The sequence below is a fragment of the Ochotona princeps genome, chromosome 1 (genome assembly GCF_030435755.1).
Source record: "Ochotona princeps isolate mOchPri1 chromosome 1, mOchPri1.hap1, whole genome shotgun sequence".
Classification (NCBI taxonomy): Eukaryota; Metazoa; Chordata; class Mammalia; order Lagomorpha; family Ochotonidae; genus Ochotona; species Ochotona princeps.
In genome coordinates, this window is record NC_080832.1 from 63,104,982 (window position 1) to 63,131,119 (window position 26,138).

The window sequence follows — 26,138 nt, forward strand, 5'->3', positions numbered from 1 at the left end:
TCCAGCACATTCAATCTCTTATATTGATCAATGTATATTTCTTCCTGACATGACATGGTTATCTGCAACCCTTCCTACCTTTCCAAACATGAAGTTCAGGGAAAATGCATATTAAGGAAAAAAACTGCATGGGTTTCATGTTTGTTGCACCAAAATAGACTTAACTCCATTTTCCATGAGCTTTCGGAGATGCCTCATTATATGGCAGGGCAAGTACTACTAGTTCTATAACCACTTGTCAACCTTCAATAGCCTAACCAGATCTGCAGCTTCTCCAAACAGTTACCAAGTTGAGACTTCATCAATTATGTATTGTTAGGCAAAAGACTTTTTTTTTTAGAATACCTAATTTTGTATTTGATCTTTGTATTTTACATTTTTTGGAGATTTTCTATTCCATAATAGTCTCAATGGCAGTTTCTGTGTTGTCTGATTTTTGCATCTTCCACAGTGCTAAATACTAAAGGTCCTCTTTAAATATTGTTTATGGATAGATTGATTCATATTTATCATAGCATTAATTAAAAAGCGGATGGGACAGTTGGAGTGACAACTGAATTGCATTTTGAGATGTGACCCTTTTCCCCCTCTATCCAGAAATTTCACTTTTCAGTTCTAATACTTCGTGTTTAGTACTGAGGTAAAACCAAATAAGCAGGCCATAGTCCTCTCCCATTTAACAGTGGAAAGTCTTCCTAACACAAAGAATAATTATGAAAGAGAAAAAATACCTACAGTAGCTTCTTTGAGATCTATAACTAGTGAATTTGTAACTAATCAAAATGAAAATAGGTAGTTTCTCAACAAGTCTTTAGTCTTCTTTATTTCTTCATTCCCCATTATTAAAAAATTTAATAATAATTATCAGGAAAGTTGGGCTCTAGATATGTCCCTTGTATTTACTTTTATGAACTAAAGACTCTGATCCTCAAGTTGTTTATCAAATAGTGAACTACCCTAAAGACAGATACATTGCTGTTTGGTCTCTTTTCTCCTTATTTATTAATGATCACAATTAAAGTTATCAAATTAAAACTCTCAGCTGCTCAAGACTTCTACTTCAGTTATATGGCTAAATATTACCAAAAGCTGATGACTATTTAACATAAAAGTACAATTTGTTTCTTCTTAATGTTTTTGTATCTATCAAAAAACATTATTTCCATATATATAAAAGCCTCTCTTTTGTTGTTTTACTTTTCCACAGTAACACTTACATTATAAAATATACAAAAAAGAAGAAATCTCTTCATTCATCATTTGTATAGAAATCAGTCTGTGACAGATTCGACACTTTTCAAGACCAAAAGAAACAACAGACTTCCAAACTCAAATACAAGAGAAATTAAGCAGAAGCAGTGGTCTCTGTTGGTTTTTATAAGCAATATATAAAACTGGATGGAATGGGAGGGAAAGTAAAGAGTTGATTCGCATGACCAGGGTGAAAGAAAAACAAACATTATAGCCGCAAAAACATATATTCCATAACAACTTCTTAAGACTCCCAGGTGCAACATCAGCAGCGCTCGAGTCTCGATTTTTATTGTAATCTTGTGGCTTTTTATTTGTAACTTATATGAAAAGAATCATATTGATTGGGGCAGATTTAACTCAGTAAAACCTATTCTACTGAGATTGTCTGTGCTAGGTGATTTTATCAAGTTCTCTTTTGGTTTCATTTTCTTCCTCATCCCTATTCCCAGGGGAGACTGCAGCCCAGCTTGCAGAGCAAATTGCCCTAAATTGAGTTCTTTCTCTGGCATAGACAGGGCTGCCTTTGGCTCCTAGGCTTGGAAACTTTATGCATTCTTTTTTCCTTCTTCCTTAACAATCCCCTTCCCTTTTTCCAATTAAAATGGAGAAGTTTGCACCGGTACCTGCTCCCAATTAAATGAATACTGCATTACCAGCCGCCGTCCCGGATCTTCTTTACCCTCCCTTCATTAGCCTTATTCCTCTGAGGCTGCCTGGCTGTCTGCCAGGGACTTATGGCAAGAATTCAAAATCTTGCACACTTTATCCCCTCCAAATCATTCTTGAATATAAGCAGTCTGCTTCTTAGGCCCAGCATGAGAAATCCAAGAACGTGTTCAAAACGGATAGGGGGTTGGGAGAGAGAAGAGAGAAAAATGATTTATTTAAAAGGCTAAAAGCCTATGCAAAGACAGACAAGCTAAGAGAGGTTAAGCCTCCCAGTTAATTGACCTTAGTTTCTTTTTTTAAAAAGACAGAGTAGGAAGAACAACAAATGACAGTTCGAAGCCCCTGCTTTACCTCCGAGTGCCTTCATGCCCACAGAAAGCACATCATCATCCTCACACCTCAGGCATGCTGCTCCCAAATACTCAAAATTATGCACCATGATGAAAAAAGCCAAGTCGGAATCTTAAGCAACTGTTTTTTTGTATAAAGATCAACATGGAATTTTCCAACAAATGTGAGTGCTATAGGGCTATTACATCAGCCATTCTCAACTGACACTTGGAATCAGTAAGTGTCCATCCAGCTGTCAGGAATGATGACGTAGGTGTCACAGCACAGAAACAAACAGGACTTCTGTGTTCCTCCACTGCTGCCTGAATCTGTAAATTCCTTTTACAGAGCCTCTGAACATACTTGACATGTGATGAAATCCCAGTTTTGTTACATGCTGGCCATGTGACCCTGGGTAGGTTATTTAACTTCTCTCGAGCCCAGGATCCTCACATGTAAAATTAGAACAATAACTGCATCAGATTAAAAAATTTCTGTTTCGTGAATTAAGTAAGTAAAGCACAATTCATGGCACACAGTACACAGCTATTGTAAACCCATTATTCTTGGTCCCATTATCAAAAGTCAGCCAAAATGTACTATATGACTTTGAAGAAATTTTGGAACCTCTCCCAGAGTAGCACAGGTTTTAAGGACAATTTCCAGATGATTTTGAATTTTACAAAACTTAAAATATGCAATTGGTTTCTCAGAGGCAGCTCCCTGTTTGGCACAGCCCTCAACACAACTGTGGCATCTATTAAAATCAACACTAGGGATCCTATCATCTAGTGGTAGCTGCAAATCATCAAATTCTTCAAGAATGCTTGAAAAAAGCCATTGCTGGCCATTTGTAAGAGCAACATGTAAGTAAATGCTTTTTTCAGTTCTGAGAATTAACACAGTTTTGGTTTGTCTTCTAGTGAGAAACGTCCAAGGAATGCCATAGTTCACAATTTTAAAAATGTAAAAAGTTGTAATTATTCCCTCTTTGTAAGTGATTGTATTAATAGAAAGAAAATATAAACTGCTTTTAATGTAAGGATATAAATGTTGTAAACAAATTTGTGCTGATAACTTTTTTCTTCCATAACAGTAACAACTATTTTCTAAACAAGAGCAACCTGACTCATAAGAAATGTATTGTATTGTCTAAGAAACCCCAGGCAACAAATGTACTCTCAATATTGGATGGCATTATATAAGTATCTGTTTTAAACTGATGAAATCCAGATAGAATTTTCCATAACATTCAGACAATCATCAGGAATGCAAACACTCCTGATAATTCTAGATAATTACATAATAGTTTTAACTTTTCCTTGCAATGTGATCTCTGAAACATTATCTAACTTAATAGACCTTTAATTCGTGAAAGTACAAAACAGAGCTAATAGCATCACCTGTAGTGTTATAGCTTTGCAAAAACAACATTTAAAATGTTTAACTTCATAAGCAGCTCTCTAGTTTTTTCATCATTTTTCTCATCAAGATCACCATCATCATCATTACCATTATCATCACTATGATTATCTTCAAGCTTTTTGTCCTTTTGAAGATCAGTTTTTAAAACAGGGCAATACATGAAATAAGATAGTTTGACATTTACCCCATATTAGTGGAACTGCATGGAATCCTATGGTGGTAATGTACCTCATTGATTCAAATCAGGAATATTCAAAAACAACTAAATTAGGATAGCTTTCATAGATGGTACTTCAAAGAAAGGCTTGAGAAATCTGCATCCAGAAAAATACCTAAACTGTTTTTTTTTTAATAAGAAGACAAAATAACTATAGCATAAAGGTATAAGCCAAGTCACTTAGAAACTACAGAACCCAGAGGTAAACTCAAGTCTGCCAATCCCTGGTTAAAACCTCTCAGATGATCTTTAAACACCTAAGATATAGATGCTACTCCATGAACACAAATGTGGAAGGGAGGGGTTGAACTTGAAAGGAAGATATGAATTTTTCATGACTTCACTAATACAAGCATCTTTAAATTATAAAATCAATTTAGATAAAATTGTATTCTAAACCCAAAGTGTCAGAAGAATCCACTTGGAGCTTTCCTACAGTAACAGATTCCACCTTGGTGAATAGCACTATTGTTCATCTATATCGGAAACTCAGGAGCCATCTTGATATTTTCACACTCAATAGATCACCTTGTGCTAACAATTCTATGTCCATAAAATTAAACAAAGTATGATCATCCTCTTAATCTTTGCTGATACTGCTCTAATTCAGGACTTCATTGTCTCATGCCTGAGCTATTGAAAAGGTCTCCCAACTGCTTTTCCTTTATCCCAATATGTTTCACTTGCAGCCTTCTGTAAATTTTCTTTTTTTATTATTTATTATTTTTAATTCATAATTACATTGTATTATGTGACACAGTTTCATAGGTACTTGGGTTCTCCCCACCCCTCCCCAAACCCTCCCACCATGGTGGATTCCTCCACCTTGTTGCATAACCACAGCTCAAGTTCAGTTGAGACTCCCCCATTGCAAGCATATACCAAACATAGAGTCCAGTATCTTATTGTCCAGTCAAGTTCAACGGCTTCTTAGGTATACCCTCTCTGGTCTGAAGACAGAGCCAGCAGAGTATCATCCCAGTCAGTTGAAAGCTCCAACATACCATCAGCAAAAATTTACATCATTATGGAATTGACATAGTAATGAGTAACCAATATGTTAAAAGTAAATCGCCTTCTGTAAATTTTCAACAAAATTACCCACTGATGACAGACTGAGGGTGTTCCTTAGCATAAAACTCTTTAACTCATATCAGCTTCTTTTCAACCAAATCCTGTACGCTTTTTCCTCTTACTCTCGTCGCCAATGTCCTCTGTGCATCAGCCACATGCTTTTTTGTTAATCTTATTTGTTCCTTAGCATTCCCCACAATATGCAAGACCTTTATTGTTCCTACTCACCCTAAATAATACATAAGTGTTTGAAAAGAAAGTTCTATGTAAATTCTATCTAGTACCATTAGGTGAAGCTTTTGTCAGTTCACCTGAAATGTGTTAAATTATGTTTAGATTGTGAATATGGCAGGCTTTCATAGAGATCTGTCCATTCAAACTTGTATAGTTTAAAATAGCATTACTAGGTACATGCCATTTAAAGCGTACATTTGTTTATACATTCCACCTAAACTTATTTTAAAATTTGATATAAAATGATAAAGTACCAGTATCTTTATTTTGCTAGTATTTATCTGGGATACTTTGTCCACCCTTTGACTTTCATCTTTTCTATGTCTTTAAGTATAGGACATTCAACAACATACAACTGAGTTTTAAAAATCCAATGTGACTATTTTTGTCTTTTAATTGAAGAGCTGTCTTATATGTATTAATTCATAATAGGCATTTTGAATTTATTTCATTTAATTCACACATATAAGACTCCTTCCGTGATATTTATCCCCTTTATACGTTCAAGAAGCTTTCTCTGGGTACGTACAATACTGTAAGCACTTTGTAGACCCTGAGGCTTATGAAGAAGATAAACAAGGCTCTTTTTCTCAGGGAGATTATATTTTTGTGTAAGGGGACATACAATAGCTAAACTAATGATTGGATAGTAATATAAACTGATAAGTAATGAAGCTTTTGAACAGATTATACTCCTGAAATTCACTGTCCTCTGCAAATTGGGCCCAGCATATATTTTCTGCCTCTTTCATGTATCTTTACATATTCTTTACTCTCTATCCAAATATACTGATTATATCTTATTACTAAGTACACTTTTTTTTTCCTATTCTCATTCTAATTCCTCATCCCCTCACATAATTCTTTCTCTTCTCCACTGTTCTTCAGAGAACATTTAAAGTGCTGTCTCCCTGAGAAACACCCTTTCTGGTCAATTTGATTGTGAACACTTCCATGTTGATTTTTCACAGTACTCATTATTTTTTCATATTTTTACAGGTCCCATTCTACATTTCTTCACTTACAGTGTAAACTTCCCAGTGGAAGTATGTTTATCTCACTCATTTTGATTTCTTAATATTGTGAAGTATCAGGACTTGCAAATAGCACAGTAGAAGCAAGTAACTCTTGAATTGTTACTGTGCAGTATTATGTCTTGGCCTAGCCACTGCCTTACTCATCCATACTAATACTATCTAATGTCTCATCAATGCAGGTTAGTGACTAATAAAATGACACTTTAGTACTTCCTAAAGTTTGTGTTAACATATACATTATGAGAAAACAAGCATGTCAAGATTTTATTTGTACAGAAATATAAGCATCTCTTAACTCTACTTTATATGATCTTTTCAAGTTTCCTCATATATAAAATGCTCTCTCATCTTGCATAAAATTGTTTCAAGAAATAAAGAAGCAATTAGGATAAAATCAGTTAAAAGAAGCAGTTAGGATAAAATTTTAAATCTACTTTGTAATATAAATATACTTAAATAAACTGATATGACTTACTTTCATTGGTAGGAAAAAAAAGCTACATTGCTTGCTAGAACTCAGATGAAAAGAAGTGATATCAGAAGGAATAGGTGAGAAAAAAAGACTAGAAAGCAATCTCTTTAGATTAAAAAAATGTTAGGAGCTCCTTTAAAATATCTGAAAATTATTACTGTGTTATTTCAACTATTTTCAGTAAACATACATTGAGCACGCATGTGTCAACCTCTGTGCTATGTGTAAGGAGTACAAAAATGAGTATTAGTTAATATCTGCCTTCAAGGAATTAATGCATAGTGGGAGGAATATAAATACACAGAAAAATGTAACAAGTATTATGACAGAGGATCTTCAAAGTACAACTGGAGAGCTCAGGTAGGAGGCTTTGTAAAGGTTTCAGGAGAATTATCTCTTCCACTGAGAAAACAGCATGAAAACAGAGGAAAGCAGGCCTGCACATTTTCAGACCAGTTAAGAACTCTTTTATTTCCAGATATTTGAGTGACAAATTGACAATATTTAAAATAGCACTAACGGGCCCCATGAAAATACCACTCTTTGCATACACTTTAATTTTTTTCAAATTTCTGATTCAATATAAGTTATCAAATACATGCATTTAATTATTACTCATGAAAACTACCTCAAGCTTACAATGAAAGAATTAGAAGATGTATAAATGCATAAGGATGAAAGCAATTGGAGAGAAGAACATATTAGGAAGACAAAATCAGAAGTATTCCATAAATGTTAGGCTGTATACAGATGAACAATAGGTGCTTATCAAAACAGACAAGAGTGAAATCTCTACTGCAACTGAAACAAGCCAATACAAAAACTAGGGGTTTTATCCCAAATGCTCAAAAAGTCTCAGACTACAAAACATCAGATATCTCTGAAGGTGAGATGGAAATATGAGGGAAATAGATGTTTCTTGAAGAACAGTTAGATACTGCATGACTTCCCTGGTTCCAAAGCAAGGTAAAGGCTTACCTTCTGTTTCAGGTGCAAACCACAGAAGATGAGGAAAGATGTCCAAATACGGGATGCAATTCAAATCTCTACTCTGAGTGGTGAGACTTTCAAAGCTCTCTAGTTTCATTCCCAGAACACAGCCAAGCACAGTCTTATTCCCCCAGCAAAATATTGGAGAATTCTCTCTGGAGAAGTTGAAAGACTCAGGGAATGTTTGTGTGCATATGATACTCAGACTCTCATGATTAAAATGTCATGTTACCACTTCTTCACACTACAATAGACCTCACTTTTGAGTTTATTCCTCTAAAATTTGTCCAATATTTGGAGCACTTCTAGTGTGAAAAAGAGAAATCAAGATAAAATCCATAACCCGATGAGTTCAGGAGGAAATTATTTTCAATACAAAATCCAGGAGTGGGTATTCTGCCTACTACTTAAGATGCATGTATACCATATCACAGTACCTGTAGTTGATCCAATTCCAGCTCCAAACTCCAACTTGCTGCTAGTGGGCACTTTGACAGACAGCAATTCATGACTTAACAGCTTAGGTTCTTGCTATTCTGTTGGAGACCTAGATTGCACCACCCTCTGGCTTCAGCCCCAACCCAATCTGCAATTATAGATATCAGGGAGTGAACTTGTGGATATGAGCTATCTTTCTCTGTATTATTCTACATATCTCTCTCTCTCTCTCTCTCTCTCTCTCTCTCTGTTTCTGTCTCTACTTTATTATAATCACTGAAACAAATACCATAGATGTGACTTAATACATAGATGTGCTCTTAATTTGTGAAGCAAACTAAGCAAATGAATGTCATGTTTAACATTCTCAAAATTAAGGCTGGCTGAAAATTGCAATTTTCCCCCAAAATCACCAGATTCGCTAAGATTATTCAGACAGCTTACAATAAAGTTGTAACTAGGCCTAGATTGAGTGGCTATCTGTTCCCTTCAACAATGCCTAGTTCTCTAGTATGTGTAATAAAATAAGCTATATAAGCAGACACTTATTTTTTCTTTCAACTAAGGATAACCTTTTTAGAATATTCCAAGGAGCATTCTCCTTTGTATTTTTTGATTAAAAATTTATGGTTTTCCTTAAATCTGTGTTTATTTGTTTGAAAGGCATAGAGGGAGAAGCAGAGGCAAATCCTTCATCTACTGGTTTATTCTCCAAATGGTCATAATAGCAAGGACTGAACCATGCCAAAGCCAAGAGCTATGAACTACATCAGGGTTACACCAAGCAGTGGCATTCGACCATCATCCACTGTCTTCCCAGGCATTATTAGCAAGAGACTTGCAGTAAAGTGGTCTCCAATCAACACTTCAATATCAGATATAAGCACTGCAAATAGAAATTCAACCTGATAAGCTGTAACACCAGCCCAGAGCCACATTCAACAAAGCCTTTTTTGGAGCAATAAAGCACCCTAAGCCAATACCAAGGAAAGAAGTTTTCTAATCATACCATTCCCTGTTCAGCCTAGAAATTCAGGGTTAATTTATTCCAATATATTATCAATTACAAAATCATTTTAAAATTCCCTTGATAACAGTAAAATTGGCCTCATTATTTTGGTATACTCACGTCTTTTTATTGTACAGGCATAGAAAATAAGGAGCCAGAGCAATCTATGATGTCTTCTGGCAGATTGGAGATGAATGGGATTCCATAGAGGTACTCATTGTAAGCATATCTGGAATCAAAATGACAAAAATAATTAGCATCTCTCAATTCAACTTGTGTAAGACACAAGAACAGCACTGAGTTTTAGAAACTGTCATCAACAGAATCAAGTCCATTAAATGCAACTTAGTTCTCTGTCAAGATTTCATCAAAAACAGCATCAGATCCTGAAACTGAGCTTTCTCTATAAAAGACTAACTTATCCATAATTTGTTCAAATTAACTCAGTTTTAATTTTAAAGTGGACAGAATCTCAGACAAGGTGTTTGTGTTTATGGAGATTTTATTCAAACATTTCATGAGTTTTATAGCTAGAATGTTAGCTTATTCACAGGAAGAATACCTAAGGTCATTTAAGGCAAGCCTTGAGATCAGTGTTACTTGGGTCAGATTTCAAACTCGTATAGGTAAAATGGAGCCAAAATAAATACTTGCCCTATGAGGATGATAGGATTAAACTTACTACAATGTCTCACACATAGCATTTCTACATGTGACTTATTATTTTAATTATCACTCCTATTCATTCAAAATTTACATACACTCCTAAGAAGCACACTTCTTATTCCAATTTCCAGCACTTACCCTGCTCCAATTAATGTAGGCAAGTGTTGAAGAAGATTGCCCAAAACTCAGTAGGAGAAAAGGATAGTGAGTAAAACAATTTCCAACGAGGTAAACAATTCCAAACCCCCAACCAATAATAAGGATCACAAGTGTCCCCAGAAATGAAAACCAAAACAGTTCTCAAGCATCTGGTAAAGGTAGCAAGAACAAATATTGGGAGTTGCAACACACCCTGTCAGCTTCCTCCACTTCATGCCATGTCATTCTATATAAATACAGCAGGAGCCTTAGATCTAATTTGGCCTAGATTTCCCAAAATGAAGGCCAAGTAATATCTAAATGTGATAAATGTATTTGAGAATGCAATCCTAGGCAATATGATCAAGAGGTAGGTGCAATGAAATGAGAAGAGAAAATAAATATTATATGAGATAGAGTATATTATCAAGTAGGGTCCATCATAAACAGATGTTGTCTAATCTAACACAATATTCTCAGAGGTCTTAAGGAGACAAACGTCAGAATCACATCTCCAGGAAAAGGAAAAGAACACATTATAGGCTCCTGTTTCCCAAGGTAGAGATAGGTATGTGTACTGCTACCATCCCTGTCTTTTGTTAGTGAAGCAGTATTAGTTTGCACCTACCTAAAGTAAAATGTACACACAACTGTTAGAAAATTCATGGTTTACATTTACATTAAACTTTTAAATTATTCTTCAGAAGACTTCAGTATATGAAAATCAATGCGATACTCACATTAAAAGAATAAAGGGGATGGGAAACAAATGATTATCTCACTGATTTCCATTTCAACACCCTTCAATGATAGAAATGCTTAATACATGATTATCTCAGTTCATTTAGAACCCAAAACATGTTCGTGATAGAAACACTCAATAAAATGGCAGTATGAAAAAATTCCTCAATATAACAAAGGGTACTCATGAGAATCTTTCATTCTCTCATCTTTGAACATTATGCTGCCAATAACTCTAATACATTGGGTATTTAAACATGAAAATGAAGCCAAGATAAGAGTCAACTCTAACATTTCCAAGGATAGAAACTACGAAGAAGCTGTCTCATCCTACAGAACCCATCTGAATAAAACTAGCAGCTGACTTATAGCAATCTTATCACAAGGTAATAAGCCCTACTGTGCTGCATGCGTCCCAATGACTTGTTCTAACAGAAATGACAATTCATGCCACTCCCTTTTAATTGTGGCAGAAAGAGGGAACTTTCTGTGTGCATATGTGTGTGTGTAATTTATATAACAACTTGAATAAGGACTGACACTATAGATATAGATCATATAGATACTTCATAGTTTTTGCAAGAATATAACAAAGTATTATTACATTAACTATAAAATTGGAAACTGAATATTTGCAATAGCTTGCTAAATGTCACAGAAGTCTAGATTAGTATTTTAATAAATGCCAGGTGATACAAATCCTCTATTATTTCCACTATACCGTGTTCCACCAATGCGTAAAAATTAGAAAAGCATTTGAGCAGCTGGCATTGTGACTCAATAGGCTAATCCTCTGCCTGCAGGGTCAGCATGAAATATGGGCGCAGGTTTAGGCCCTGGGTATTCTATTTCCTAGTAAGCACCATGTTTGTGGCAATGGAAGGCAGTAGGGGATGGCTTTAGGTCCTTGGGTCTCTGCACCACCATAGGATACCAAGAAGAAGCTCTTGGCTCCTGGCTTCATATAAGCTCAGCTCCAGCCCTGACAGTCCTTTGGGGAGTGAACTCTGTTTCCTGCTCTCTATAAGTCTGTGTTCAAATAGAAATAATATATCCTTGTTAAAAATAAAAGCATATGAAAATCAAGTAAAACAAGACTTCTTCAGTTTATATTTGGGAGAATAGCTACTCCAAATTTGGACATGTAACATAAATCAATTATCACTGCTTGATAAACTCTCTTAATCTACTAATAAGATATAAGAACTACAAAACTGTTTTCCTAAGGCAAAAAGGATGTTAAAGCATTTCCTTCCACTATGTATATAAGTCAGTGTTAAAAGGGGGTATAGGGAGAACTCGCAAGATGGCCGACATAGGAGGAAGACTGTGAGAGAGCTCACAGACAGAGAGGGCTAGAACGCGACAAAAGCGTAAGTAGAGCAGCATAGAACTACAGGGAGAAGAACGTGAAGTTCCCTGGACAGTGTGGAGCCAAAAAAATCCACACAACTCGGAAGAGCAACCAGGGAAAAACAAAGCAAAGGACAGGGAAGACGACTTTCCGCTCCTGACCTGCTGAGTCACCTCTGAGTGAGGACGCTGAAAGCCGCCGAACCCACCCAAAGACCGACCTGAAGACGCTGTGGCCGTGAGGACCGGAGGTGATTGGGACCCGCTGGCATCTGCTCACCCTGGTCACCAGGACTCGCCAGGACCTGCCCCGCTGCGGACACCAGGACCCTGAATCACCGGGACCCGCCGGCATCTGCCCACCCTGGTCGCCAACCCCCGGGACCTGCACCAGCCGCAGCCTCCAGGCTCCATCGCGACCCGCGCGGAGACCAGCAACGGACGCAGCAGTCGGGAGACGCACTGGCGGCCAGGATTCCCACCAGAGGAAGAGGCAGACTGCAAGAACCTGAGGTTTGAGTGAGTTGGGTGGGGACAGTGGTGGGTTGGAGGCTTCGGGAGTTGGCCCCCCAGGGGCACGGACAGAGCCTGAACACAATTGGCCTCCCCGCCCCTCCCCCCCCCCCAGGCTCCAGCCTCTAGAGGCACAGGGCGAGTGCCTTGAGTCTGCCAAAACTGTGTCTGGGAGAAAGGCAAAAGGCACACTGGATATTCCCCTGTGCCTTTGCGGTGTGGCACTCAGCTGGGCGGTGCTATCCCACAGGAACCCAAGCACGCCTCTGGGCTGGGCAGTTCCCTGCTAGCGCAGGGGCGGTCGGTCCCCTGCAAGTGCTGGGGTGGGCGGACCTGCGCAGGAGGCGTTTCCAGAGAGCACTTGGAACACGCCCTATAGTCCCTTGCTCCGAGCCCTGTGATCCAGTAAACAGGGTGCGCGCACAGAGAGTGCCTTCACTCCCCCACGCCCTGTGGTAGCATACCTGTAGGGGACGAGCTGAGAGTGCGCTTTGAATCCTCTGGGCCCTGGAAGAGGCGCCCTGAGGTCCAGTGTTCTGGAGACGCACCAAAAGTGCCTTGAAAATTCCCACACCCTGCTACTCCACGCCTGCAGACTCCGATCTCTACAGGATAGTGCTTGGAGACCCCTCAGCACACTGGTGCCTAGGTCTCTCAAAAAAGAAACACTAACACAATGGGAAGAAATACCAGAAAAGGTAATGATCCAGATGAGAGTGCCAACACCCTACCAATAAAGGATCGAAAGCCAATGTCTATTTCGGAGATGCGAGATGAAGACATAGAAGATCTACCAGACAAGGAATTCAAAAAAATAATGTTAAAATATGTCAGAGACAATGAGAAGAATTGGGAGGACTTCAAGGAATTCAAGAACCACATAGCCTCAGAAATACAACAAATGAAAAGTAAAATCCTTGACTTAGAGCACAAAATTGAAAGCCTAACCAACAGAACAAATACAGCAGAAGAGAGGATCTCTGAAACGGAAGACACACAAAACGAACACACCCAGTTCATGAAACAGCTGGAGACAAGTCTGAACAAAGCCAATAAGACCATACAAGAAATGAAAGACAACCTCAGAAAATCAAATATTAGGATTATTGGCCTTCCTGAAGGAGCGGAAAAAGAATCAGGAATGCAAATGGTGCTCGACGAAATTATACAGGAAAACTTTCAAAACACTTGGAACATGAATCCAGCTCAAATCCAGGACGGTCAGAGGACTCCCAGCAGATATGACCCAAAGCGATCTTCACCCAGACATATGGTGCTCAAGTTCCACTCCAACGAAGACAAAGAAAGAATCCTGAGACAAGTACGAAGCAGAGAAAAGATCACATACCGGGGAAAACCAATCAGGATCACGGCTGACTTCTCTGAAGAGACCTTACAAGCAAGAAGAGAATGGACAAAGATCTTCCAAATCCTGAATCAGAACAACTGTCAACCAAGAATATTGTACCCAGCAAAGATCTCATTCGTATTTGAGAACGAAATCAAATACTTCCACAGCAAAGAGAAATTAGAAGAATATGCCAGCACAAAACCAGCTCTACAAAATCTCCTTAGAAATGCACTAATTCCAGAAAAAAAGGAGGTGAATCATAAGCAAAGATGGCAAACAGGAAGGTCTCCCCACTAAAGTCCACACAAGGAAGGGCAATAACACAGATATCAACACCCACAAAAACAAGTATGGCAGGGCAAAATCACAACCTCTCAATTTTAACTCTCAACACAAATGGCCTGAACTCACCAATCAAAAGGCATAGATTAACAGAATGGATTATCAAACAGCACCCAACTATCTGTTGCCTACAAGAGACACATCTAACCAGAAGAGATTCAAAGAAGCTGAAAGTGAAAGGTTGGAAACAGATATTTCATGCCAATGGACGAGAAAAAAAGGCTGGGGTAGCTGTCTTAATTTCAGATGATGTGGACTTCAATCTGACACACATCAAAAAGGACAGGGAAGGACATTATATATTGGTGAAGGGACTGATCCATCAGGAAGTAATTACCATTGTGAACATATATGCACCAAATTCAAACGCACCTAGCTACGTGAAGCAATTACTCACGGACTTAAGGGGAGACATAGATATGCACACAATAATAGTGGGTGATCTTAACACCCCACTAACAACTATAGACAGATCAACAAAACAAAAACTCAACAAAGAAACAACAGAACTCATACAAACAATAGAACAACTGGACTTGGTTGACATTTATAGAATTTTTTACCCTAAGGCCACAGATTATACATTTTTTTCAGCAGTACATGGCACCTTCTCCAGGATCGACCACATGATAGGACACAAAGCAAACCTAAATAACTTCAAAAAGATAGGAATCATACCATGTACCCTCTCAGACCACCACGGAATGAAGCTGGAAATCAGCAATTCAAAATGCCCCAGGAAATACGGAAACTCTTGGAGGCTGAACAATATGCTACTAAACGAACAATGGATCAGAGAAGAAATTAAAGATGAGATCAAAAAATTTATGGAAACCAATGAAAACTCTGACACAACATTCCAAAATTTGTGGGACACTGCCAAAGCAGTGCTACGGGGTAAACTCATCGCAATTGGAGCTCATGTCAAGGCCCAAGAGAGGCGCCAAATACAGGAACTAAACACACACCTCCAGGAACTGGAAAAACAACAGCAGAAGAGCCCCACACACAATAGGAAACAAGAAATCATCAAAACAAGGGAGGAAATCAACCAGATAGAAATAAAAAAAACCATACACAAAATCAATGAATCAAAAAGCTGGTTTTTTGAGAAGATAAACAAGGTAGACACTCCACTGGCCCGACTGACAAAGAAAAAACAAGAGAAGGCAAGAATTAACAGCATCAAAGATGAAAAAGGCAACATAACAACAGACACCGCATCCATTAAGGCCATAATCAGAAATTACTACAAAGCACTGTACTCCAACAAATCAGAAGATCACCAAGAAATGGAAAAGTTCTTAGACTTCTACCACTTGCCAAAACTTAGCCCAGAGGCAACAAACGACCTGAACAAACCCATAACTGAAGTAGAGATTGAATCAGTGATTAAAGACCTCCCAACAAGGAAAAGCCCAGGCCCAGACGGCTTCACTCCAGAATTCTACAAAACATTCCGAACAGAGCTGACCCCAATCCTCTACAAACTCTTCAAAACAATAGAAAAAGAGGCAACCCTTCCAAACTCATTCTATGAAGCCAACATTACCTTAATCCCAAAACCAGACAGAGAACTAACAGAGAAGGAAAACTACAGACCTATCTCTTTGATGAACATTGATGCTAAGATTCTCAACAAAATCCTAGCCAACAGAATTCAAAAACACATCAGACAGATCATTCATCCAGATCAAGTAGGATTCATCCCTGGAATGCAGGGATGGTTCAACATTCGAAAATCTATAAATGTGATACACCACATCCAAAAACTGAAAAACAAGAATCACATGATAGTATCAATAGATGCGGAAAAAGCTTTCGACAAAATCCAACATCACTTCCTACTAAAAACCCTAACCAAGGTAGGCATAGATGGAAAAATCCACAACATAATTAAAGCAATATATGAAAAACCCAACGCCAGCATCATACTGAATGGAGAAAAGCTGGAACCCTTCCCACTGAGATCTGGAACAAGACAGGGATGTCCACTTTCTCCACTACTATTCAACATAGTCCTAGAGGTACTCGCTGAGGCCATAAGACAAGAAAAAGAAATCAGAGGAATCCAAATGGGAAACGAAGAAGTCAAGCTCTCACTATACGCAGATGATATGATTCTTTATGTAGAAGAGCCAAGAGACTCAATACAGAGACTGCTAGAACTTGTACGAGAGTTTGGTAGAGTGGCAGGGTACAAAATTAATGAACAAAAATCAACAGCCATAGTGTATGCGAACAGCCCCAAGATGGAAAAAGACTTAACCAGCAAGATACCATTCAAAATAACAGAGAAAAGTATGAAATATCTGGGAATAAATCTAACCAAAAATGTAGAAGACTTATTTGAAGAAAACTACAATCTGCTTAAAAAAGAAATTGAACAAGACCTCAAAAGATGGAGTAATATCCCATGCTCCTGGATAGGTAAAATCAATATCATTAAAATGTCTATACTGCCAAAAGCAATATATACATTCAACGCAATCCCAATCAAATTGCCCAAAATATTCTTCATGGAACTGGAAACAATGATCCAAAGGTTCATCTGGAAGCACAAAAAACCACGGATAGCTAGAACTATCCTGAAGAACAGGAAGTTAGCAGGGGGAATCACAGTTCCGGACCTCTGGACATACTATAGGGCAGTGGTTATCAAAACAGCGTGGTACTGGCACAAAGATAGAGAGGAAGATCAATGGAGCAGAATAGAAACGCCAGAAGGAAACCCACACAGATACAGCCAAATAATCTTTGACAAAAAGACAAACGACAACCCAGGCAAATGGGAAGGTCTGTTCAATAAATGCTGCTGGGACAACTGGTTGATAGCCTGCAGAAACAAAAAAATAGATCCACATCTCTCACCATACACTAAGATCAGATCTAAATGGATAACAGATCTAAACCTACATCCAGAAACCTTTAAACTTTTGGAAGAAAATGTTGGAAACACACTAGAACACTTAGGGGTAGGCCCTCACTTCCTAAAAAAGACTCCAGATGCAGTAGAAATCAAGACCAAAATAAACAATTGGGACCTCATCAAACTAAGAAGCTTCTGTACAGCTAGAGAAACAATCAACAAAGTAAAAAGGCAACCCACAGAATGGGAGAAGATCTTCGCACACGACATAGGTGATAGAGGGCTAATATCCAGAATATACAAAGAGCTACAAAACAACCAAAATGTCAAAACAAACAAGCCACTCAAGAAATGGGCACGGGAAATGGGCAGACACTTCACAAAGGAACAAACCCAAATGGCAAATAAACATATGAAAAAATGCTCAAGTTCCCTGGCAATAAGGGAAATCCAAATTAAAACATCAATGAGGTACCACCTAACGCCAGTAAGACTGGCCCACATGAATAAAAGCACCAACGACACTTGTTGGCGAGGTTGCGGGGAAAAGGGAACCCTACTCCACTGCTGGTGGGGCTGCAGGCTGGTACAGCCTCTATGGAAATCAGTATGGAGAATATTCAAACAACTCAAATTCAACATACCGTATGATCCAGCAATAGCACTCCTAGGAATATATCCAGAACACTTGTTCTATGAGAAACCAACATGTACTCCTATGTTCATAGCAGCACAATCAGTAATTGCAAAAACATGGAAACAACCAAAATGCCCATCAAAAGAGGATTGGATAAGAAAGCTATGGTTCATCTACTCCATGGAATACTACTCAGCTATTAAAAAAAAACAAAATGCAGTTCTTTCTGGCCAAATGGGCCAAACTGGAAACCATAATGCTAAGGGAAATGAGCCAATCACAAAAGGTTAAATACCACATGTTTGCCTTAATTTAAGATGATATGATGTTATGTATAACATGTTATGTTTTGAATGTTATATGTTGTGTATAAACTAAAATTGAAGTATAGGTGAGGTGGTCACAGAAGGTGGCTGGGAACCCGCATTTACTTTTAACATATTGGTTACTCATTACTATGTCAATTAATTCCATAATGATGTAAATTTTTGCTGATGGTATGTTGGAGCTTTCAATTGACTGGGATGATACTCTGCTGGCTCTGTCATCAGACCAGAGAGGGTATACCTAAGAAACCGTTGAACTTGACGGGACAATAAGATGCTGGACTCTATGTTTGGTATACGCTTGCAATGGGGAAATCTCAACTGAACTTGAGCTGTGGTTATGCAATAAGGTGGAGGAATCCACCATGGTGGGAGGGTTTGGGGAGGGGTGGGGAGAACCCAAGTATCTATGTAACTGTGTCACATAATACAATGTAATTAGTGAAGTTAAATAATAAATAATTAAAAAAAAAAAAAAAGGGGTATAAATTTTTTGCATTGCTTCTTTTTTAATAATAAATTTATTTTATTTTGTATAATATTTACATAGATGAGAGGGATGCATGTCCATGTTGAGCACCAATTAGAATGGGGAGTGTCAAGAAATGGGTGAAAGTGGATGAGAAACTTGCCTCTAGTATCTTTTTTTTATGCCCATATATGGTGAAAGTGGAGAAAGAAGGGGAGAGAGTTGCTTCCAGCATTCCAAGCACATCAATACCCAAGGATAGGGAACATTCACCCAGTATCACCCCAGTGTCCCCATGTGTGGAGCATGTTCTGAGGGCACTGCCCTCAGTGGTAACAATAGTTGCAAGATGCCACTGATGTTGTTCCAAGATTGAGGAAATCCTTCCAAGGTTCATTGGCTGACATAGTCCACTTTAGTCTCCACTCACACAGATACTCACTAACAAAGTATGGCTCGGAGAACTGCCCAATTTGTACTGCCATCCATGGTACTAGATGTACTCTGCCTCTGCAGGCCTCAATAAACTGGTTGTCATGTCCCAAATGAGTGTCTGGGAATGCCATTTGTTGCACAGGCCTCAGCAACTAAGGAGACACAGTTCTGACACATGGACTCCTGGTTGAGACCCCAGATCCCATGATTTTCACCGTGGTTAGAGTTCTGAATCCAGTGATCCAGTTGGGAGGGGAATCCCCAAAGAAACCTCGCCAGAGGTGACTCCAGACCCAACTCCTTAGTGTGCCAGCCAGTGCAGGGTCCAGCTCAGCCCACCATCCACTTCAGCCTACATATACAGTGGTAGTTACAGGCACTAGGTCAGTTCTTTCTCCAATCCTAGCTCATATGTAAAGAAATGGATGCTGTAGTCCAGCCCAACCCTGCCCATCACACATTCAGCATTCACTCATACCAGCATGAACTTCAGTCTACTTTGAACAACCCTAAATAACCCCCACCAGGCCTACCCCATCCCCAGTTCTTGCACATACCAGTATGTGTAGCATATGGGTCCAGTCTGTCCCGCATCCCATTTGGCTCTCACACACATCCACAGGTATTGGAGCCTAGCTCAGCCCTACCAACTCCACTATCCTGCCCGCACTCAGGCTGGCAGGTGACACCACCTGTCCAGGCAGGCCTGCCCCCAGCCCTGGTTCTAATGTTCCATAGTGGGAGCTGCAGCATATCAGAGGAGTGACCACAGTTTTCTTAATGGGCCTACTCCCAGGTTTCAAAATTGCACTTTCCAGGCACTTCTACAGATCTAGTCTGATAGGACTTGCTCCTAGTCCCAGCACCTGTTAGCTGATGCAGCGGCAAAGGTCAATCAGCCTACACTTATTCTGGCTCATGCATGCACCAGAAAATATTGTCCCTTAGCTCTCTAACCCAGCTCACATGCAGGCCAATGGACTTTGTAGCCCTGCCCAACCTGGTCTACTGCCAGTATCAGCTCTCACTTTCACCAGTGGCACTGTGTCCCAGCAGAAGAGCCCCCAAAGCCTCTATAACAGGCTCTCCCCCACACCAGGTTGTTATGTGTGGTGGTGAGTGCTACAGCCGCATCTGGCAAGGCCTGCATCGTGTAAGCATTTGCAATGGATACTGCAACCCAACCCAGCCTGGCCTGCCCCATTTCCAGCTCATACTGGCAGGTGTTACAACCTAGGCCAGCCCAGCAAACTCATGCAACCTGTCGTGGTTCTCAGATTCTCACATTTACCAGAGAGTGCTATGAATTGGCCCAGGCTAGCATGCTCCCAGACCTGACCCACACATATGCTAGCAGGAACTGTAACCTGGCTTAGTCTGGGATGTTCCTAGCCATGGTTTTTGCACTCTTCTGCAGGGACTACATCACGACAGAGGAGTTCCCCACCTCCTCCATCATGTCGCCTCCCAGTTGCAGATCTTGTACACACTGGTGGGTTCTTGCCTCACTTCTTGTCCTAAGAGGTAGAGTGTGCTTGCCTGATCAGTCCACACCCATTCTGGCTCTTTCTGTTGGGTTCTACAGCCCAGCCCTCCAAGATCCCCAAACCCATCTCCTCACATGGTTCAGCAGGTGCAACTGTCCTACACATATTATAGCTCTTGTGAGCACTAGTGGGTGCTGGAGCCTAGCCACGTCTGGTTCACCCCAGGCCCAGTCCACAGACATGTCAAGGAATACTGCAATCATGTCCAGCCCAGTTCTTCACCCCCATTCCAGCTCTTGTGTTCACCAATGAGAACTGCATTACAGCCACTGTGTCCCCTCCCAAGTAGATCCACTCCCAGCCAAAGATCTTGTGTGTGTTGGTCGTTGATCCAACCCAGCCTGGCATAACTCATCCCCTGTCTTTGCCTTTGACATCAGATGCTGTGGCCTATCCTGGCCTTCCTCCAGTCCCAACTCTCACTGGTGTGAGCTGCAGCCTAGTGCTGCCCAGCCTAACCCCATCCCTGATATTCATGCAAACCAGTAGGTGTGACAGCCTATTCTAGCCTAGCCTGGCACAGTCCACACCCCATGCTGGTTCCTGTGCATGCCAGTTTGCTATGGTTTGGCCTGGCCCTGCCCATCTGCTACTCCCATCAGGCCTCCGAACCAACCCACACTCCTGCTGACAAGTGAAGCAGCCCAGCCCAGCTTAATACCCAGTCCTGATGCATGTGTTCACCAACAAAAGCTGCAACCCACCAAGGGAGTTCCCTAAGTTCCCTCACCAGATCCATTCCAAGACCCAGAATTCACATGTGCCAGCAGATTTTAGGCCCTTACCCAGAATAATCTGCCCTAGTTTCAGCCATTCTGTGTGCTGGTGGATGTTGTGACCTGGCCTACCCTACATCCAATTCTTACATGTGCCTGTGAGTGCTACAACCTGATCCATCCTGGTCTGTTCCCAACCCCAGTATCCGTGAGTATTGGTGAGCTCGATTGTCATACCTAACTCAGCTGTTCAATACTCCAGCCTTTGAGCAAGTCAACTGGTATGGCAACTCAGAGGATTGAGCCCATGATCCCCCAAAGAATCTGCTCCTAAACCTAGTTCTCTCATGTGCTGGTTAGTGTCATGGCCCAGCCTAACCTGGTACACACTGTCCTGACACTCACTGGGTGGGTACTGTGGCTGAGCCCTTGCAAGCAGACCCCCAGCCATGGTTTTTGTGTGCACTTTTAGGAACCCCAAATCAGGTCTCCCATAATGGTGCGTGTATTGGTTTGGCTGAAAAGGTCCTCTGGTTTCCCTCCTCCAAACCAGCTTGTCTGAGCCCCTTGTTTATCTGTAAGTACAGTTAACCTGGTTGGTAGAAGTACTCCCAGAAGTCACTCCTAAACTGTCACATTCTCTCCCTGAACAATCTACAGCTCTCCCATGCCAAAGATCGTGTAGATTCCCAAGCCTGGTCCTATGGCAGTGTGCTGTGCCAGCATGGGGCCCTGTTTGCCTACCCACACCCATGCACACTCACACTAGGATCCTCAGACTCTGCTGGCATGCTGGCAGCTGCCCACCACATACCTTTAAAAAACAGAATAGGCTGCCATCCTGGCACAGTGGTATGGTTAACATAAATTTGTATTAACCAGGCCCAGGATGCCTGCCAACTATTAGCTACTTATCTGCAAACAGTATAACACTTGCCTAGATACAGTGCAACCTGGGCAACTGCCTACAGAAGGGTACTGCTTCTTCAGATGGGACCTTGCTATGTGATCAGAAAGGAGTAACTATCTTTTATTGAGGCATAGTAAACTTCCTACACATCAAAATAATTTATTGAACTACAAAATCACTGGAATAACTTTTGTGCTATCATCCATTCAGAACCAAAAACACAGATGTTACTTAAAAATAAGATTTGAAACCCAAATGATGTGTTTATATTAAAACCTGCTGCTTAAAATTCACTCATATAATATCAACACTGAACATACACACACACCTTTATTATCACTAACTTTATTTCAGTGATTTCATAAAAGAAAATTCATGCTTAAAGTATTAAAAATAAAAATCATCTGAACCTAGAAAGAAATTTGTGCCTTATACAGAGTAAAGCTAACATAAATACCTTGCACTTTGGACTCTGCAGCAAGTAAGGGACAGGCTAAAACGGATAACTACAGCTATTTAAAATCTCTTACTTAACATATACTAGTGCACCTGCAGAAAAACCACCACTCAGCAAACACCTATTGATTAAGGATAATGTCACACTATGCTTTCAAAATGAGCAAATAAGATAAGGCTATATACACTTATAGTACTTTAGCGCCAAAAGGAGAAATAAACTGCCAGAATTTAAACATGGATACAACTGCATATACATTTTCAGCATTGTATTTTACTCCATTGCAGAGCAACTAAATCCAGGACTGGACACAGGTAAAACAGAAATAAACAGAAGAATGGAAGATGCCTGTAGTCTAACAGATTTTACAGAAATCTCCATGGGATACACATATGCCATAAACGCAAATTTAATAAAATGAAGGGTGTTGGGATGTACTAGGCTATGGTGCACAATGCTACATATTAAGCCAATATTAAAACAGTGCCAGAAAAATATGCATTACACCCTTGGTCTATACTTTTTATTCAGGACCTTTCCACCACACAACAGTCATACAAACCTATTTTCACTAAAACCCATCATGGAATGTGGGAGAGTGACTATTTTTGCCCGATCAACTGCTTTTGTTCTCCTTGATGACAAACAGAATCATACCTCAAAGCCCCATTTTGGATCTAAGTTATCCTTGTTCCTTCGTGTTATTTTCAGGTTTACCGAACAAAGACAGCAACCTAGAGCCTAAATACATATAAAGGAATAATAATATCATAAAGGAAGTCTCTTTTCCAAGCTCTCTGTGGCCAATAGTACATGGGTTGAAGTGCTAAGTGTCACTGAAGGTACTGACCCCTTAAGTCTGTTGCATAAGACACTGTCATCTGCTGCTTTCCACTGGCTATAGAATAGCAGGATAAACTTCTATTTGTTGAAGGTTAACACAAAGAAGTTTCTGATGGTTGAATGCTTATACAGGGGAAAACTTTGGGTACAGTTTTAAGCATAGGCCGGAAATATCCCAGAAATAGGTCTCCTCTATAGCCTTTAGTCATTTCAGATGGTTACAGCAAAATCATTTTCTACAAGTGTAAGAACCCATCTAATGTTATGCCTATCCATAAGATACCAAAACAGAGGAATTCCAAGGAGAAATATTTTTCAAAGGAAATATAACTTGAAAACTGGGACGACTTTTTAAGGTAAATTATTCTTTTCTAAACCTGTATCATTACTTACAGGAGTCAGAGCCCCACCAATCAGCACACCACTATCAAACCACTCCTTTTCCCCAGCTCCATCTGGACTGTGATGTATGTTTTTGCTTTTATTTTTATCAATCTATATGCTCTTTCAAATGAAATTCTGAAATAATTCTTCAGGAAATTTTCTCCACAATGCCTCCCAATGTGTTGTTCATTTCTTCACTTTATATTCGCCGAGCGGCCCCTAGCCTCCAAACAAACTGGAATGAAACAACTATTTGTAATTTGTTGGATCTCCGTGTGGGTGCTTCAAAGTCTGCTTCCTCACTCAGGATGGGTGAAGGGCAACACACGAGGAGGCTGAGAAAGGCAGCTGATAAGGCCACACCAGAAGAAAGCAGCTTCCTCTTCGGCCACGAGAGAAATATGGATCCACCAAGGCCGAAACGAGCTTATCACACTCTAGAAGGCACATTCCTTTGTCCCCCAACCCCACCTTTATAACAGCCCCTTAATAAAACCAACTCCTTCATCCCCTTGGCGCGACTTCTCTGGCTGGTTGTCTGTACCAGACCAGTGAACTTCGCCCAGCAGCGCTCCCAATAAAGCTTGTTTTAAGCTGAAGTCTATTCTGTGTGGATTTCTTGTTCTGAACATAAACTCCGACAATGCAATACTCATTCCAGAATTTCATACCCATGCCAAAAGTCAATGCTGTTGAATCCAATCCTAGCATTAGACAGCATTTTTGATAAAGTTATTGTTTCAAACTTTCAATTTGTCAAGATTTCAGGTTTTTTAAAAGCAGGCCCTGAATTGTTCAGCATTTCTCCTACAAACTATTTCTGTGTTTTGCATTAAGTAGATAACCAAATAAACAATCAGCAACCAAGTGGAATTCACAGTTTTAGTGTTTATTCAGTGCTCAGAGATGAGTCAGTATAGTAGTGCTCATTTACAAAATAAAATAAGATAACATAAAATAAAATAAAATAAAATCTGGACATTCCAGAATATTTATTTATGTTTTTACCTTCAATTCTTGAATTTTTTCCCCTAGGTATTAGTAAAGCCATGTAAGAAGCAGCATTCTTAAACAACAACAGGCAATGCTTCTTTTTCTAACAGATAACATAAACAACAGGCAATCCTTCTATTTCTAACAGATAACATAATTAAAGCCCTACCACAAAAGCATCATCTTATATGTAAAATTATTTGTTAATTTTATGTATGAATAGAGTCTTATTTTACAGAACTCAAAAAGAACAACAATGTGATAACCTAATGCGAATTTGGAGATATCACAATACCTAATTTCAAGACATAGTTCAGGGAAGCTACAATCAAAATAGCTTGATACTGGGACAAGAAAAGAATGATGGAATATACCAGAGACATTGGCAACTAATCCACACATCCACAATCATCTGCTCGTTGTCAAATGAGCTAGAATCACTGCCTGGAGAAATGACAATTTCTTCAAAACATGTGATGGAAAAATTTCATTTCCCTGTGCAAAACTATTAAATAAGACTTACACACTAGAAAAATCAACTCATAATGAATCAAGAATCTAAAGCTATGATTTGATATCATCAAGCTACTAGAATTCTCGCTTTCCATCAGGAAAACTTTTTTTTTAAAGATCTGTTCTTATTGAAAAGGCAGATTTACAGAGAGAGGGTGAGACAGAGAGAAGGTCATTTATCCACTGATTTATTCCCCAAATGGCCTCAATAGCTGGAGCTCAACCAATCTAAAGCCAGGAGCCTCCTTTGGGTCTTCATGCAGGTGAAGGGATCCAAGGTTTGGGGCTAAATTCCACTGCACTCTCAGCCCCTAAGTAGGGAGCTGGATGGGAAGTGGAGCAAGCAGGACACAAACCGGTGCCCATTTACAATCCTGGTGCTTGTAAGGGAAGGATTAGCCAATTACACCCTTGTGCTGGGCCCATAAAGCAATGCACATAGCTTTATGCAAAGACTTCTTGGAAAAGATCTTAGAACCACCAGCAATAAAAGCAATAGCAGACAAACAGAAATACATCAAAATAAAAAGTTTCTGAACAGGAAACAATAAAGAGGCAATTAATGGAATAGGAGAAAGTATGTGTGAATTATGCATGTGATAAAGGATTAATATCCAAAATATATAAGGAGCTCAATAAAATCAACAATAAAACAATCAAGAAATGAGTCAATGATATTAACAGGTATTTTTCAAAGGATGAAGCAAAACACCAATTGATGCATGAAAAGATATTCAAGATTACTATCCATCAGGTAAATGCAATTAAAAATCACTATCAGTCTTC

The 26,138-nt window shown here is 39.5% G+C and overlaps 1 protein-coding gene and 1 long non-coding RNA gene across 2 annotated transcripts in view; one reads left to right on the forward strand and one right to left on the reverse strand.

Moving 5' to 3' along the window:
• The first annotated feature begins 2,509 nt into the window (after window positions 1–2,509).
• Window positions 2,510–11,707, forward strand: LOC131479539 (uncharacterized). The gene is made up of 4 exons (XR_009244950.1): window positions 2,510–2,668; window positions 2,967–3,119; window positions 7,703–7,770; window positions 11,624–11,707. It is a non-coding gene; the product is annotated as an uncharacterized LOC131479539 (long non-coding RNA).
• LOC101530015 (FUN14 domain-containing protein 1-like) overlaps window positions 9,273–26,138 on the reverse strand; it is a 338,383-nt gene continuing 321,517 nt past the window's right edge. Inside the window, exon 4 of the transcript XR_009244949.1 lies at window positions 9,273–9,378. The gene's annotated coding sequence lies outside the window, so the exon portion shown is untranslated. The remainder of the gene's footprint in view (window positions 9,379–26,138) is intronic.